Here is a 16181-nt window from a genome sequence, read left to right as displayed (position 1 = left end):
GCCCACGCAGCAGCTCCACCCGAGGGACAGCAGCAATAGCGTTTCAGTGTTCTCCTGTTGCTTTTCCAGAGTGTGAGAATTATTTAAGTGCACCTGACCCCTCCAACTTGCCCCGCAGGTAAAAGTCACAGGGGGAGAGAGCGGGCGATCGATGTGGCCAGATGATTGCAACGCCTTTGATGATTGTCCTCTCCTCACCAAACGTCTCATGTACTAGTGACATTGTAGTCAAGGTGGTATGTGCTGTTGCTTCGTGTTGCTCAAAATATCCATAAAGTCATGCCTCCTCTGTTACCTGAACCACATAGAGATTATCAGTTCCTAGATTTACGTGTCTAGCACACTGGACTCGCATTCGGGAGGACGCCGGTTCAATCCCGCGTCTGGTCATTCTGATTTAGGTTTTCCGTGATTTCCCTAAATCGCTCCAGACAAATGCCCCCCCCCCCCCCCCAACACAACAAATAGGTTTACTGGTTATCATTAACAGTTTGCTGAAAAAATGTTACGATGCGGACACAAGACATTGCGCGCCAAACACCAACTTGAGATTATACAACGTGTCTTCAAAGTACTGACTGGGATTCTCGGAGGCATAATGGAACATGTTCTGTGACTTCGCATAAGCAGTCAGGCTGAACCACGTCTCATCTGAAGAAATGAAAAACTGAAGATCCGAAACACTGAATCCACTTTACTGAGAAACTACCGGCAAACTCAACAGGTAAAAGTTGGTCTGGATGCTTTAACCCAAGGACGTCAGTAAATCTGTAAGGATGCAGATGCAGGTTCTTTCTTATAATGTTCCTAAAAAAACGATACATTATTTCCTACTTGAAGAGATTTGACGATGATATCTCGCGGGGCTGTTTTCGAGGTTTTCCTTTAGTCGATCAATGTTGCCAGAAACCGCCTGTGCTTGAACACGGCCTCTTGATCGTCGCCGGCCGAAGTAGCCGTGCGGTTCTAGGCGCTGCAGTCTGGAGCCGCGAGATCGCTACGGTCGCACGTTCGAATTCTGCCTCGGGCATGGATGTGTGTAATGTCCTTAGATTAGTTAGGTTTAACTAGTTCTAAGTTCTAGGGGACTAATGACCTAAGAAGTTGAGTCCCATAGTGCTCAGAGGCATTTGAACCGTTCAATTCTTGATCGTGAGGTGTTCCGAAGGCAAGCAGATTTGAACGATGTTCAATCTATCGCCCCAGGTCAAATAAAACGATAAATTACCCCTACGAAGCTAATAGTCTACTTGAAAATTCAACTGCCACACATATAGGAAAACGTTATAACACAGTTTGCTGAACTTGTCAGGGGCCTCGCCTATTGCTTATGGTTCAAGAACCAGGGCACTGACTTTAGTGGTTGCTGAATGATAAACTTTAGTCTGATAAAATAATACCTACTTAAACAGTGTGTAAAAATTACTCAGGATACATAAAAACGGATGTTATAATATTTTACATAATTTAAATAGAACGATGATGAAAAAAATAATTGGTTGTTGAGGACGCCACCAGCATGATGCTGGGCAATTACGACTGAGATGGTGCTCAGACACATAAAGGAGAAAATTTAAGTTTTCAACCGTAATTGAAAAAGTATAAAATTACACCCAAAATGTATAAGTTCGTATAGAACACACAACAAATCAATGAATAAAGGCAGAATCAGAAAGAAACATCCCTAGGCGGGTAAGATCCAGTGAGTTAACTCGATAACGAAACAAAATCTGAGTGGCTACGAGAAAAAAAATCACCTTCGAAGTAAAAACTTGCATACCAGTGCGTGAAATGCATGGAATAAGTTAGGAACATTACCAAATGAAAACCAGGAATGAACTCCTCTTTTGTCAATATATCGCGATTAACGAAGTCGGGAGTGTGCATTTCAAATGCGGTCTCACCGTCACTGCGGTCCAGAGGTCTGCAGACAAGTCGCACAGAGCCGAAATGCCTGCTACTGCTAATTGTTGCCCGATTGAGCCAATGTGATGTGACCGCAAATCGTAGATCTCGTCGTCCTCCTCGTTGCAGACGCTTAAGTTCAAGTGAAACTTCCTGCACTTTTCAGGAGGCCGAAGTCAAGAAAATGAGTTCGAGGGCAGAGTCCAGTGTAGCATCACAGTATACTCATCCGATTCCGAATACCAAAGCCTCTCTGAATTTTACACTACTGGTCATTAAAATTGCTACACCACGAAGATGCCGTGCTACAGACGCGAAATTTAACCGACAGGAAGAAGATGCTGTGATACGCAAATGATTAGCTTTTCAGAGCATTCACACAAGGTTGGCACCGGTGGCGACACCTACATGAGGAAAGTTTTCAACCAATATCTCACACGCAAACAGCAGTTGAACGGCGTTGCCTGGTGAAACGTTGTTGTGATGCCTCATGTAAGGAGGACAAATGCGTACCATCACGTTTCCGACTTTGATAAAGGTCTGATTGCTGCCTATCGCGATTGTGGTTTATCGTATCGCGACATTGGTGCTCGCGTTGGTCGAGATCCAATGACTGTTAGCAGAATATGGAATCGGTGGGTTCAGGAGGGTAATACGGAACGCCGTGCTGGATCCCAACGGCATCGTATCACTAGCAGTCGAGATGACAGGCATCTTATCCTCAAGGCTGTAACGGATCGTGCAGCCACGTCTCGATCCCTGAGTCAACAGATGGGGACGTTTGCAAGACAACAACCATCTCCACGAACAGTTGACGACGTTTGCAGCAGCATGGACTATCAGCTCGGAGACAATGGCTGCGGTTACCCTTGACGGTGCATCACAGACAGGAGCGCCTGCGATGGTATACTCAAGGACGAACTTGGGTACACGAATGGCAAAACATTTTTTCGGATGAATCCTGGTTCTGTTTGAAATATCATGATGGTCGCATCCGTGTTTGGCGACATCGAGGTGAACACACACTGGAAGCGAATATTCGTCATCGTCATATCGGCGTATCACCCGGCGTGATGGTACGGGGTGCCATTGGTTACACGTCTCGGTCACCACTTGTTCGCATTGACGGTACTTTGAACAGTGGACGTTACATTTCAGATGTGTTACGACCCGTGGCTCTACCCTTCATTCGACCCCTGCGAAACCCTACGTTTCAGCAGGATAATGCACGACCGGATGTTGCAGGTCCTGTACGGGCCTTTCTGGATACAGAAAATGTTCGACTGCTGCCCTGGCCAGCACATTCTCCAGATCTCTCACCAACTGAAAACGTCTGGTCAATGGTGGCTGAGCAACTGGCTCGTCACAATACGCCAAACACTACTCTTAATTAACTGTTGTATCGTGTTGAAGCTGCATGGGCAGCTGTACCTGTACACACCATCCAAGCTCTGTTTAACTCAATGCCCAGGCGTATCAAGGCCGTTGTTACGGCCAGAGGTGGTTGTTCTGGGTTCTGATTTATCAGGATCTATGCACCCAAATTACGTGAAAATGTAATCACATGTCAGTTCTAGTATAATATTTTTGTCCAAAGATTGCCCGTTTATCATCTGCATTTCTTCTTGGTGTAGCAGTTTTGATGGCCAGTAGTGTAACAGCCTTCCTTCAGACCTCGCAAAGAAACCTGGCAGAATGTTTTCCAGCCAGTCCCAGGAAGAGACTACATCTCCTTCCAATCAGGGATCTGAAATTCCGCTACCTTGCCCCAAGTTAAAATACATCCTCCACTGAGAAACGTGCACATGGAAACGACAGACAAGTGTCGCCCCGATCCCACTTTCAGACGTGTTTATCAGAAATTCTGTAGATTTTTGTCAGGCGAAGTTTGGAGATTTGCAGGCACATGACGGGCTGTATATTTTGCTCGAGGAAGCTGTCTGGCGACCACACGGAGCAGCATAAGAGAAAGTGGACAGCTGAGGACTCCACTCTAATTTTACTAACTAAGCAAATTTCTCACCCATTCCACCAGTGGTTGCTCGTTCTGTTATTTAGGCCTCCAGTCTTCCATTCCGCCGCTCGTTGCCCGCAAAAGTTGAGCCACAAGGATAATCCCTGAAAACTCTCGCCCTACTGATGATATGGCCTGCTAGCGTGAGAACATGCACTCCAAGTGACCGGAAGCTCCTTCAGAGTAAACGAAAGTTCCTCCTGTTCTCGCCCCAGCGGAAAGATGGTCCCCTGGTCAAGACCAGGTACATTTAATGGAAAAAACTGCTACAAGAATGTGATGATAGCTAGATACAGAGGGGTAGGGTACCTATATTGCTACTCGCTACCCCTAGCCACTCATTTATTCTGCATACAATACAAGTGGAGAGTCGGTAAATAAAACTGAATAGGAAAGTAAATGTAGCAAGAGAGTCTCGTATGCAAATTCAGTAAGCAACTAGGACACAATGTGACGGTTATCGTCTCACATCATCCCATAGTCTGATTCAGAATTGTTGCCCGGAGTGGTCTTACTGAGACACATGGTAAGACCTTTCCTAAATCGATATCTCTCAACACAGCCCTCAATGAGGGAAAAAAATCGAGAAAAGGTTAAAAATACAGTAAGAACTACAGGAGAGCGTCTATTTTGTCTCCTAGAAATTTCCCATTCTCTCAAATTAATGGATTTCCTTATACAATAATTTTGAATCCTTATATAAGTATGATCAGAACAAAACAAAAAAATTGCTTCAGATTACCACACAATCACCCCAAAGATTGTTAACGAACTCTGAGATGGGAGAATTTATTCGAAAAATTTTTCAAGTAAAAATGGAAATGAGCGTAGACAACACACAACAAAAATAAAACAAACAGGGTAGTTCTAAACCATACGTCAAAAAGACGTGACCGAAATAAGCAGATGTCGTAAGGGAATGTATGTGTGTAATGTCGCCTTGCGAAAGTAGAGAGCACTGATGACTGTGGCGTATAAAAGCCTTTCGCTAGCTGGATTCGTCTTTTCCCGCACGGATCTTGAGCAACATGCATCGTTTCACCAATGCTGGCCGACATGCATTTCAAGTATGGAGCTGTACAAGGAAATAGATTAGCTGCTCAAAGCGTCTACAGTACACGATTCCCGGGTACGAATGATTCGGATCGCCGAACATTCGAGCGTCTTCATTGGCAGTTACGCATGAGTGGATCGTTTTATGCTTTCAGGCGTGGAACTGGCATTGGAAGATATCGCAAAACTCCTGCTGTGAAAGAAATAATATTAAACACAGTAGAGGATAATCCTTCGACAAGCTCGACAGCTGCAGGACATGCGTTGGGTGAGAGTCATCAAACCGTTTTGAGAACTTTACATGAAGATAGAATGGATCACTATCATTTACAGAGAGTGCAAGTAATGTCCCCTGATAATTATCTTCCATGTCTCAACTTTGCTGCAGACTACAGCCAATGAAGCCTTCCATGCAGATGCTTTATTTACTGATGAGGCCACCTATACGCGGTCTGGCATGTTGAACATCCATAATTCTCATCTACTGGCTCATAGTAACCCACAAGGCACAATAGCTCACGCCTACCAAGAAAGGTTTTCCATTAATGTTCGAGCAGGCATTGTACACAATAACTTAATAGGACCGTACATTCTACCTAGTCGTTTAACTGGCCACACATACAACATATTCCTATAGGAGGCCTTACCTGAACTTCTGGGCGATGTTTTCCTAGCTGTCCGCAGACGAATGTGGTTCCATCACGGTGGAGTCCCAACTCACTTCAGTCGAAGCAACAGGAATCATCTGGATGCTGTCTATGGCCAGCAGTGGATAGGACGGAGTGGTCCAGTTCTCTGGCCACCAAGTTCTCCCGATTTCAACGACGTCGATTGTTTCTTGTGGAATCGTATGAAAAGCCTGGGGTACGAGAGTCTCGTTTCATCTGAAGAAGATCAAGTTGTCCACGTGTCTGTTGCTGCTGGACAGGTGATGGACATGCTTGACGTCTTTTCTAATGTACGCCGATCTATGCTCCGCCACGGTGAATCGTGTATCGCTGTTGGTGGCTGCTCTTTCGGGCACCTCTTGTAAACCGTTAACAAATTTCTGATGTTATTTGTCTTTGCATGCCGTTTCAGTTTCCTGTGATTCATACTACTGTACAAGCTAGTGCTGTAATATGTCACTACCGCACACACATTCCTATACGAAATCTGCTTATTTAGGTCCCTCCATCTGCGTTTACATTTTTTACATATAGTTTAGGACCACCCTGCATAAACATCTACAAAAGTTTCACAACCTATCAGTCGGGTCATTGTGTGAAAAGTTTCTTATAAGGACACATGTACGTTGTGTGTAACAAAATATGAACTATGAATACATGGGGCACTATGTCACAGGTGTGCATGTTAAAAGGCAAATGAAATTACAAAACACGAAAGGACTAAATCACGCCCACTCGTAAGACATATGAAATTAAGCACATTTACACTCAGCAAACATGAATACTTGATGTGACATGTGTCACTGAATGTAATATAGGCTTATGAACATTTGTGTAGAAATGGATGAAACCAGTGAAACGACGTATTAGTTACATATCTGTGTCAGTACTAAACTACCAATTACGTGCGACGAAAATGTGACTGTAAACAACAACAAAAATGCAGGATATAGTAGATGGACAAATGTAATAATCATGAAATAAAACACTGCACTGCAATAATTTATAGACAAGAAATATAGCACATGATCGCAAAAAATGGTTCAAATGGCTCTGAGCACTGTCTGACTTAACTTCTGTGGTCATCAGTCCCCTAGAACTTAGAACTACTTAAACCTAACTAACCTAAGGACATCACACACATCCATGCCCGAGGCAGGATTCGAACCTGCGACCGTAGCAGTCGCGCGGCTCCGGGCTGAGCGCCTTAACCGCGAGACCACAGCGGCCGGCATGATCGCATTGAAAACAATTCGTGGAACAGCAGGAAAGCAGTTGAAAGGAAACAAAAACTTGTCATGCCACGCAGCAACTTTCTACATTTAGCTCATGAATGCATTGAGAAAAAGATCGTAGACCAATATGAAAACAAAATTAACAGAAAATATGTAAAGCCTAGCAGTGAGGTCCAAAATATAGCACATGATTAGTTTGAAAAACTACTGACGCCCCGCATTGTGATGCAGAATATAGTACATGATTTCTTTGAGACACAGCTTGGAATACCACGAAGATAAAATGACCAAAAACTTGTAAGGCCTTCAGTGAAGTACAGTTCTGATATTTAAATGCTTCTTAGCTGTATTTAAAGATAGGCACACGACTGATTCGACTGAGGTAGCACTGCAGACACACGTTGTACAGAACGTGCTCGTCACAGTTTGTCACCTAGACATCTCATGTTCTTTGGTAGATATGAGAGTGGTAACGCTGGTATGCGAACACGTTTACAGTCTAGTAATAGTGTAACATGGGGAAAATATCAGGTTCCATATCAGGGTGTTAACTGACAACGCATTGCGTGACTGTGCACCGCTATGCGTCATTACTACTGTGAGATCTCGTTCGGAGACAACAACATGGGGTGAGTTACTGGTTGCGCTTGTGGCAAACTATACATCAGTGAGCAGTTCTCTTGCCACAACAAACAACCTACCTTCGTTACATGATTTGCCATTCTGCCTGACGAGTAATACAGAATGTGTTTCTCAATATGTGACAAAAAGGATTATTTTATGGTGTTGCAAGTAACTTCGGTTGATATATTGATGGTGACGTTTGACGCCTAATGTGGAGACGTCAGGAGTACTGAACGGCTGCTGTTTTAATGATCTGCCAACAGCTTAACGAATCCTTCACCCACTTGTATTCACCCGTTTGGCTGCGTGTGTCAGCGCCTAACACGTCGTTTCCATTGTGTTGACGTGAAGGCACGTGGTGCTGAGCTTGCTATCTGGACCAGGGCCGAGAGAGCCCAGCAGCCTCTATGAAATTGGGCGGAAAAGATAATTTAAGCCTTATAATCTCTGTGACATATGCTTTACTTTTACAGAAAAAAATTGCTTAAACAGGAGTTTAATTTACTACAAAAACAATTTGATAACGAAACAGAAAGTTTGGTGCCACCATTGGGTGCTATCGTTATTGAGCCTACAAAAATTCGTTACTGATTATTGTGAGTTAAAATGAACTTGAGACTATTTAGAAATATAAAACTTCGAGCAAAACAATCTGTATAATTTCAGTGACACATATACAGACAAGCGGGAGGAACGAAAAGACAACTTCTGAAAAAGAAATCACTCTCATCGACTCATTCGTATATCATCCACATGGTTTGTTGTGTGGTCTAGGACTTGTGTAATTAGTCGGATCAAGTAATGTTATGCCATAATGAATGTCCTGAAATCTAGGTCAACTGTGCCATTCCTGAATCAAGCATGCATAAAAATATCTACTAAAAAAGGTAAACAAGCTATCTACAACAGTATTCGCGAGCGTCACTACTAACCAAGCACAAAAAAAGGTTACAAATTACTCTTTTGATGTACCTCAAACTCGTCGCCTTACGGATTCCTCCTTGACTATTGCGCTAAATTTGCTGGTCACCCTCGATTATTTACAATTCCCTTCTCCTGCTATTGTCGTTGTGAGCAACATTGATCACCAATACCATGTATTGATGATCTGGATCTGGAACAAAAACTTAAACAAGCGCGAATGGGCATCTGCATAATATCTACGAAAATAACAACACTGAGGTGGCGTATGTGTGACACCTATAAAAAAAACCCAAAAAGATTAGCACAAACATCAATACGACAAAGTATTTGCATTCAAAATCATCGAAGGGATTTAATAACTTCTCGAAACAAAGAAACTTGTGTATTTTTGATACCCATCTCTGTTGTAAAGTTGCTCCTTGCTTCTTGTCTCGTGAATAATACATCCTCGGATGCCATCTGGGCTGACGTCATTGCTTTGTGGGGTTCTTTCTTACCATCACCTAGGATTATCTCCAATAATGTGGGGCTGTATATCGTCCTGCAGCGAACTTCTGAAACATAACTTGGAAGGAAACACTTTGACAAAAACGCTTTGTTTCGCTGTCAGTGACGTTATCAACTAACTAGTGAAAGGTGGCTACACTGAGCCACAGCGCCAGAGATTGCGCCAAAGAGTATTATTCAGCCGCCTCCACCGGCAGTTCTTGTCGAGAAGTCGTAGTAGGCAGTTCTCATCGAGAAGTCGTGGTGGAGAGTGCTATTGAGATGTAGCAGTGGTGAGTCGTTGTTGAGAAGTTCCGATGGAGAGTGCTTGTTTAGAACTTGTAGTATTGTTTTGATCGGCTAGACACCAGATGTTGTTGGATTAGGAATGCTGTAATGTGCTTATCGTCAATATATATGAAGGTAAAAAAATTCCTTTTTTTTATTATTTCAATGTCTTAAACAATAATGCCTCTTGCTGACGCACGCAAGCCTCCCCAACGACGGCAAGGTCCATGGTTCATGGGGAAGCTATAGTGACTTGATAAATTATGTTATTATCGTTCAGTATTTTTCAGGATACGGTTGTATAAAATATTTAGGACCTTCAGGTAAATTCTGTGTGTCTCCGACGTTAAGAGGACTTGCTCTCGAGAAAATTTCAGGAAGAATGTAATTTAGAAGAAGAAACTAATAAACTAAAAAGGTAACTATTAATTGAGTTTATTTTTCAGGTAACATATTTCCACTTGGTGCGTACTTTAGACGTAATTTGCTGCTCGCGATTACGTGATTGATACTTCGTATTAACTGATGTTGACAATGATTGATTAATGAACAGGGTTGTTACTTGTGTATATTATGCATCGCTTGGCTGCACTGCTTTTCCACTGATGTCATACTTTTTTATTACATGCCTGCTGTGCTTATTTATTTAAATTATAATTGTCACCTGATTAATTGTGCTGATATGGTTGTATGTAAGTTATACTTTGTGATTTATCTGCTTGCGCCTTCATGTTTACTTATTGAGATTACATATGAACATTTATTTGCTTATGCTGATATGATGCTAATGACCTGTTTATTATGTAAGATATATATTTGCTGCTTTGCGTATGGATTGCACATTTATACATTTCTGTTTTGTTGTCATAACTAGTCTTTAATTTGGTATATAGAAATGCTGATAAGCGGTGTACGAACATGGAGTTTAGGTCACACTATGGTATTAATTAGAGATTGTTCGCTTGGCAGAGCCTCGTTGTAGGGATTGTGCTGCATCCACTTGTTGACATTGTGTTCTCTACTGGTATATTTACTCACTATTGCATGTTTAGCTTACGCTTAGTGCCTTATATTTTAAGATAAGAAAATGAACTGCTATAATTCTACGAACGACATTAGTACAAGAAATTTCATTGAAGTCACATGAGCTGGAGGTTTCATGGAAGCTGTGTAAATTTATGCTAATAGAAAGGAAGCTAACGACATGACATACCAACACTAGGTTTAGACCATTGACAGTCATTACACTGCATTCTTCGTGAGCAATTGAAATAGTAAGCGACACTTGACACAAGAAATACTCCACATGTTAGCTTCTGTTTTGCCATGATTCTTGAAGTGGTGTACACACTGTGAAATATTACGATTTATTCATTCAATGTCTTATGTGATCTTTCATACTACGTACTCGCACCTACTTACTGAAAGTTATTCAAACTGAAGGCTGTTAGAGGTCATGTATGCATTTCTTTTATTTTATGATGGACAAGGTAACCAAAATGTATTTTATAATTCATAATGAGTAGAAGATTTGGCTCAGGAGGACTACACCGAGGTTGTGTGTGGATATTGTGCCTTCGGATTGCATGGGATGATAAATTGAAGCTTGCGCTAGGATTTTGTCTGTACTTGTTCGAGGAGACCGACTAGAGGAAAGAGTTGTTATGGAAGTGAAATGATATTGGTAATAAGGTTTATATGTATCGACGTATTGAAGAGGTATTATTGAGGTACTGAGATTGTGTAAAGTTGATGATTATTGGAATTTCGGTGGACAAGAGGTAAGGTAAATGATATTGATGATAAGGTTTATATGTATCGACGTAAGAGGTATTATTGAAGTATTAAGATTATGTGATGATGATGATTATTGGAGTTTTGGTGGATAAGAGGTGAAGTAAGTGAGGGGCATTTTTTTTTTGTTGGTCTATATGGAACAAGGAGGATGAAGATGGCACACTAGAACACTCAAGTGGAAGGAAGATTGTCTACACACACTCTTTGTTAAATCACTAAGCAGTATATACTTTTTTTTTGGAGAGAGGAAGCATTTGCATATCTTGGCACACTGACAGTTGTTCAGAAACCGTACATTTGATTTGGCTTGGCAAACATTGGTCTTGACATGATGACTATGACGTAGACTAACTATTATTGACTGTTATACATTGCTGCCACTACTACTTGATACACATGTTGAACATAAAATTTTGCAAATTGCATTTACACAGTTAACACTATTCAATTACACAGTAGTGCTTAATGTGGATGGAAGATGAGTGAGTGTGTTTTGTGTGTTTTCCTTTCCTAATCCCAAATAATTGGTACCGACCTATCTCCTAAATATTATTTTACTTGTTTGTTGTGGCTTGCACTGACACCCACAAATATTATAGGTTTACTGTTATTTGTGTATTGTAATAGTTAATATAACAATTATCTGATATCAATTGTGTGGTTATTATATTTTGTATGTTTAGTGTAAGAGCATTGATAATAATTTTGTAAAAGCAATTGTGTGTGCATGCAAACTGTTGTTCGTGCTTGCACCTCTCATCATTCATGAGTGCCACCTGGAAATGTTTAATTTTTGCTGATAAACTCTGATGAACTGTCTAATTAGTGATAGTGAATATTATGGACTACTGTCTGCACCTGTTCAACATTGCTGGGTGTCACTGATGGAACTGCTTCTACTGAAATGTCACTTGTTGGTGTCTGCACCTGCTCAACATTGCTGGGTGCCACTGATGGACTGCTTCTACTGAAATGATGTCACTTGTTGGTGTCTGCACCTGTTCAACATTGTTGGGTGCCACTGATGGACTGCTTCTACTGAAATAATGTGACTTGTTGCTGTGTGTAGCTGTTCAACATTGCTGGGTGCCACTGATGGAACTGCTTCTACTGAAGTGATATCACTTGTTGGTGTCTGCACCTGTCAACATTACTGGGTGTCACTAATGGAACTGCTTCTACTGAAATGATGTCACTTTTATGTTCCACATCCGTCACTGGTTTGCTGGAAGTATTTTTTAAGTTATCATGTAGGTATACAATGTTTTTCCGAGAAAGCTTTTATCAGGAATTTTTTGTTCTTGAAAGAAAACGATATTCTGCTCTAAAGGTCTACAGATTACAAGGAAATCGTGCATTAACTGCATTGCAATGTTATGTATTATACCTTATAGGCGTCATAGGAAAGTAAAGAACGAGAATTTTGTGTTAGCTTTCTCCTATTGTGTTACTTATCGCCATCCATACACTCTCTTTTGTGAAAACTGCTACAAGTCAATACCAATGATACTAATTCCACTTATCCGATATTGTATTGTATATAAAGAATCATTATTTAACCTACCAAATAACCTACAACTATAGTTGAAACGAAAGTCACATAGGTGTGATCATTAAACGTCAAAAGCATTAGAATTGTTCCCAAAAGTGAACCAACAAATTTTTGGGATTTTTGCTACATATCAGCCACAAAAATTTGATTCAAAATCGACACAGTCGCCTTTTGAAGAAAGATTTCATTTACGAAAATACGAAGTATACAGATATTGGAATGTCGAGTGCTGGCTAAGAATGTGTGAACATTAGATTCCATGCAAATTCGAAAGTACTTCTTCACGAATACGTCGTCATTCAATCAGAGATATTCACCTCGTTTTACATATATTCCACGATCAGTCATTTCTCTTGGAAATTTCTTAGTGCTTGGGATGCAAAAGTGTAATATCGATTTTTCTAAATTAAGTAAAAAATTATTAAAAACAAATTGCGGCAGTGCGATTCTTTCCGTCCCTTTACGACGAACCTACACCTACCTGTGAACATTGTCTCGGCATATCATCAGTAGGGGAGCCGAGCGAAACCTACTGTACTTCGAAGTGAATAACGCTGCAATTAAAGTCACTAATCTACTTTTCGGGAGAAATTTTTCACACGAAATGAAAGGTTGGAAATTTTGTCCTCAATTAATATATTCTGAAACTTAGGTGAACAAGTATCACTGCCCGCCCGTGCTAGTCTTAACACAGTCACTCACAATCCCTTTCACTCCTGTTAGCAAGTTTATGGTGTTGCGTTTCCCGAAAACGTAATAGCTACAAAAATAGTGATTGTTTTTGATTGAGAATGCTCGCCTAATATTAAGTCTGTCGGTACCAAATGCAGTCACCGTTTTTAGCCACCGACCTGCTGAATACGGCACGCGGAATATATGTCTTTTCTCGTCACAAAATTCACTTAAAAATTCCGAAATTTCTACACGCCCATCGGAATAATTATGCTGTCACTTTACCACACTTTTGATGTATGAAACACGGCTAGATCCGGCAACTTATCGTTTCCATCGGAACTGCTACTACACACGTCCGAACTGTTTCATGGCTAGGCTCCCACTCTTCTCTAGCATACTCTAAGTCTTCTCTACCTGCAGAGAAAGGCGCGCGAAGAATACTGCTTTACCATTGGTCAGTTTACTCAACAGCCAATAGCAAAACAACATTCTCCCGCGTCAATCCGCGCCTTTCATCAATAACCAATCGCAAAATAGTAAACCTAACGACTGCACTTTTTACCGACGTAATTATCTAATATGCTTAAGCTTTGCTTATGAATAAAGTTATTTACTATTGTTATTTATACCTGAATTAACTTTCCCTTTACCATAAACTTACTTTACAAATCTATTCTACAAATATCCCCTTTGTCCATATCTGTACTTCTTCGAAATGTTCCCATACTAAATCCTACTACATAACTCGTTAAACAATTATCTTCATATTAACCTTAAACCACACTCAAGCATCATTCATACCGCTAAAACACATTTGTAACATTTTACATACACTAGAAGACATAATAACACTATATGAAAATACTAGAACAGTTTATGAAAAACATTCTATTACTTTAGTGCATTCTAGTGGGCACAATCGAAACTAAAATCACTGTCCCTCTATCCAATATTGTCCTCTATCGGCTGATACATAAACTACGTGTGCGTCCAGTCTCGCGTCACCATCTGTCACTATCCAGCTCTGAGACACATCTCTCACTTAACCGCCTCCAAGGCAGGATCGGTATACGGCGCTACGTCTCAAAATAACCTTAGGGCTGGCTTTCTCGCTGCTCGGCTATTTAGTGTCGCCACAACTGTCGAACGATGATAACTTTCACAGCAATAAGTGTCGCGACAATATACGTATTTTAGACAATGTTGGTGCTGATGATGATGTTGGTTTGTGAGGCGCTCAAAATCGTGGTCATCAGCGCCCGTAAAAGTTTCTAATCTTTCCATTTCCAGTCTCGGCACTTCCAGAATGATGATGATATGATGAGTCCCCGGGCGAAGCAAGTCCCTACCCCGCCAGTAATCGAACCCGCGATCCCGGGATCCAGAGGCAGCAACGCTAGTCACTAGATTACAAGCTGCGGACAGAGAACGTTGCACAAACTACCCATCTCGATTGAACAATCACTATTTTCATGTCAGTCATCGTATACTGGACACTGAATATGTTAGCAAAAGTTCTCGAAAGTTAGGAAATGCGGAGTACAGTAAAAACTGAAGTTTCTTCTCCCAAGTATCCTTAACAATTAACTTTCTACCTATAGTTATTGGAGCAATAAAACAGCCTGATTTTCACTGATTCCATCTTCTACATTAATTGATCCAACAAGTTAAGATTTGTCAGTTTATCGGAGGTCTAAGACATTGCCATCGTAGCTAACGTTTAGATCTCTCGAAGTAATTATCAGAAGACCGTGCACAATTACATTACACGGATCCTTGTCACTGGCACTAGCTTTAATCGCCTATGATACAGTAGATCACCGGACACTACTGCATAAAACCTACGAGACCCTGAAAGACTACCACCTGGTCAAGATAATCGAATCCCTGCCCCAAAACAGACAGTTCTTCGTAATGCTTGAGAGAAAAAAAGAGTCGATGGCGGAATCAGAAAAACGGGCTCGCCCAAGGGTGCGTGTTGGATCCAATCCTATTCAACATATATACAAATGACCAACCAACTCCAGACAAAACCAAAACTTTTGTATATGCAGACGACCTGGCAATAACAGTTCAAGGCAACAGGTTTGAAGCCATCGAGGAGAAACTAGAAACCGCCCTTTCTACTATGTCAACCTACTACAAAAAGAATTCTCTAAAACCCAATCCCTCCAAAACTCAAGTGAGTGCATTTCATCTGAACTCTAGGCAGGCAAAGTGCAGGCTCAATGTTACCTGGGATGGGACACTACTAGAACACACAGGTACTCCCACCTACCTTGGCGTCGTGCTGGACAGAATATTGACATACAAATATCATTGCGAAAAAACACGCAAAAAAGTAGACGCATGAAATTCCCTAATAAGAAAGCTGTCCAATAGCAAATGGGGTGCCAAACCTACCGTGGCCAGAACTTCAGCCCAAGCTTTGTGCTTCTCAACTGCCGAATATGACTGCCCGGTATGGTGCAGATCCACCCACGCAAAAAAGGTAGATATTAGCTTGAATGAAACACGCAGGATAGTGACAGGCTGCATGAAACCAACCCCCATAGAAAATCTTCACAGGGCCGCAGGTTCCACAAACCCTGACTGACGTAGGAAAGCCCATGAACATACCGAGAAGCTAAAACAAACCTTTGATGCCCGTCACTCAATATTTGGCCTAAAGTGTGGCCCCAGCAGACACAAATCCAGACGCCGTTTCATAGTTTGCGCCTTAGATGAGCTCCCCATCTATTATCCACTAAGAGAGGACCCACCAAGCTGCGTTTCTGGTGATTGGAAAACTTGGAGAATGCTTAACCGCATCATAACTGGGGTGGCTCCTGTGAAATCTAATCTGATCAAATGTGGTTTGTTGGACGAAAATGACGACAAATGCGACTGCGGCACTTGACAGGACATGGAACATTTTCTACAATGCCCTGCCTGGCCCCACAGATGCACCCTCGACGATC

This window comes from Schistocerca serialis, chromosome 1 (genome assembly GCF_023864345.2).
Source record: "Schistocerca serialis cubense isolate TAMUIC-IGC-003099 chromosome 1, iqSchSeri2.2, whole genome shotgun sequence".
Lineage (NCBI taxonomy): Eukaryota > Metazoa > Arthropoda > Insecta > Orthoptera > Acrididae > Schistocerca > Schistocerca serialis.
The sequence above is the reverse complement of the archived record's forward strand: the minus strand, read 5'-3'. Positions refer to the sequence as shown.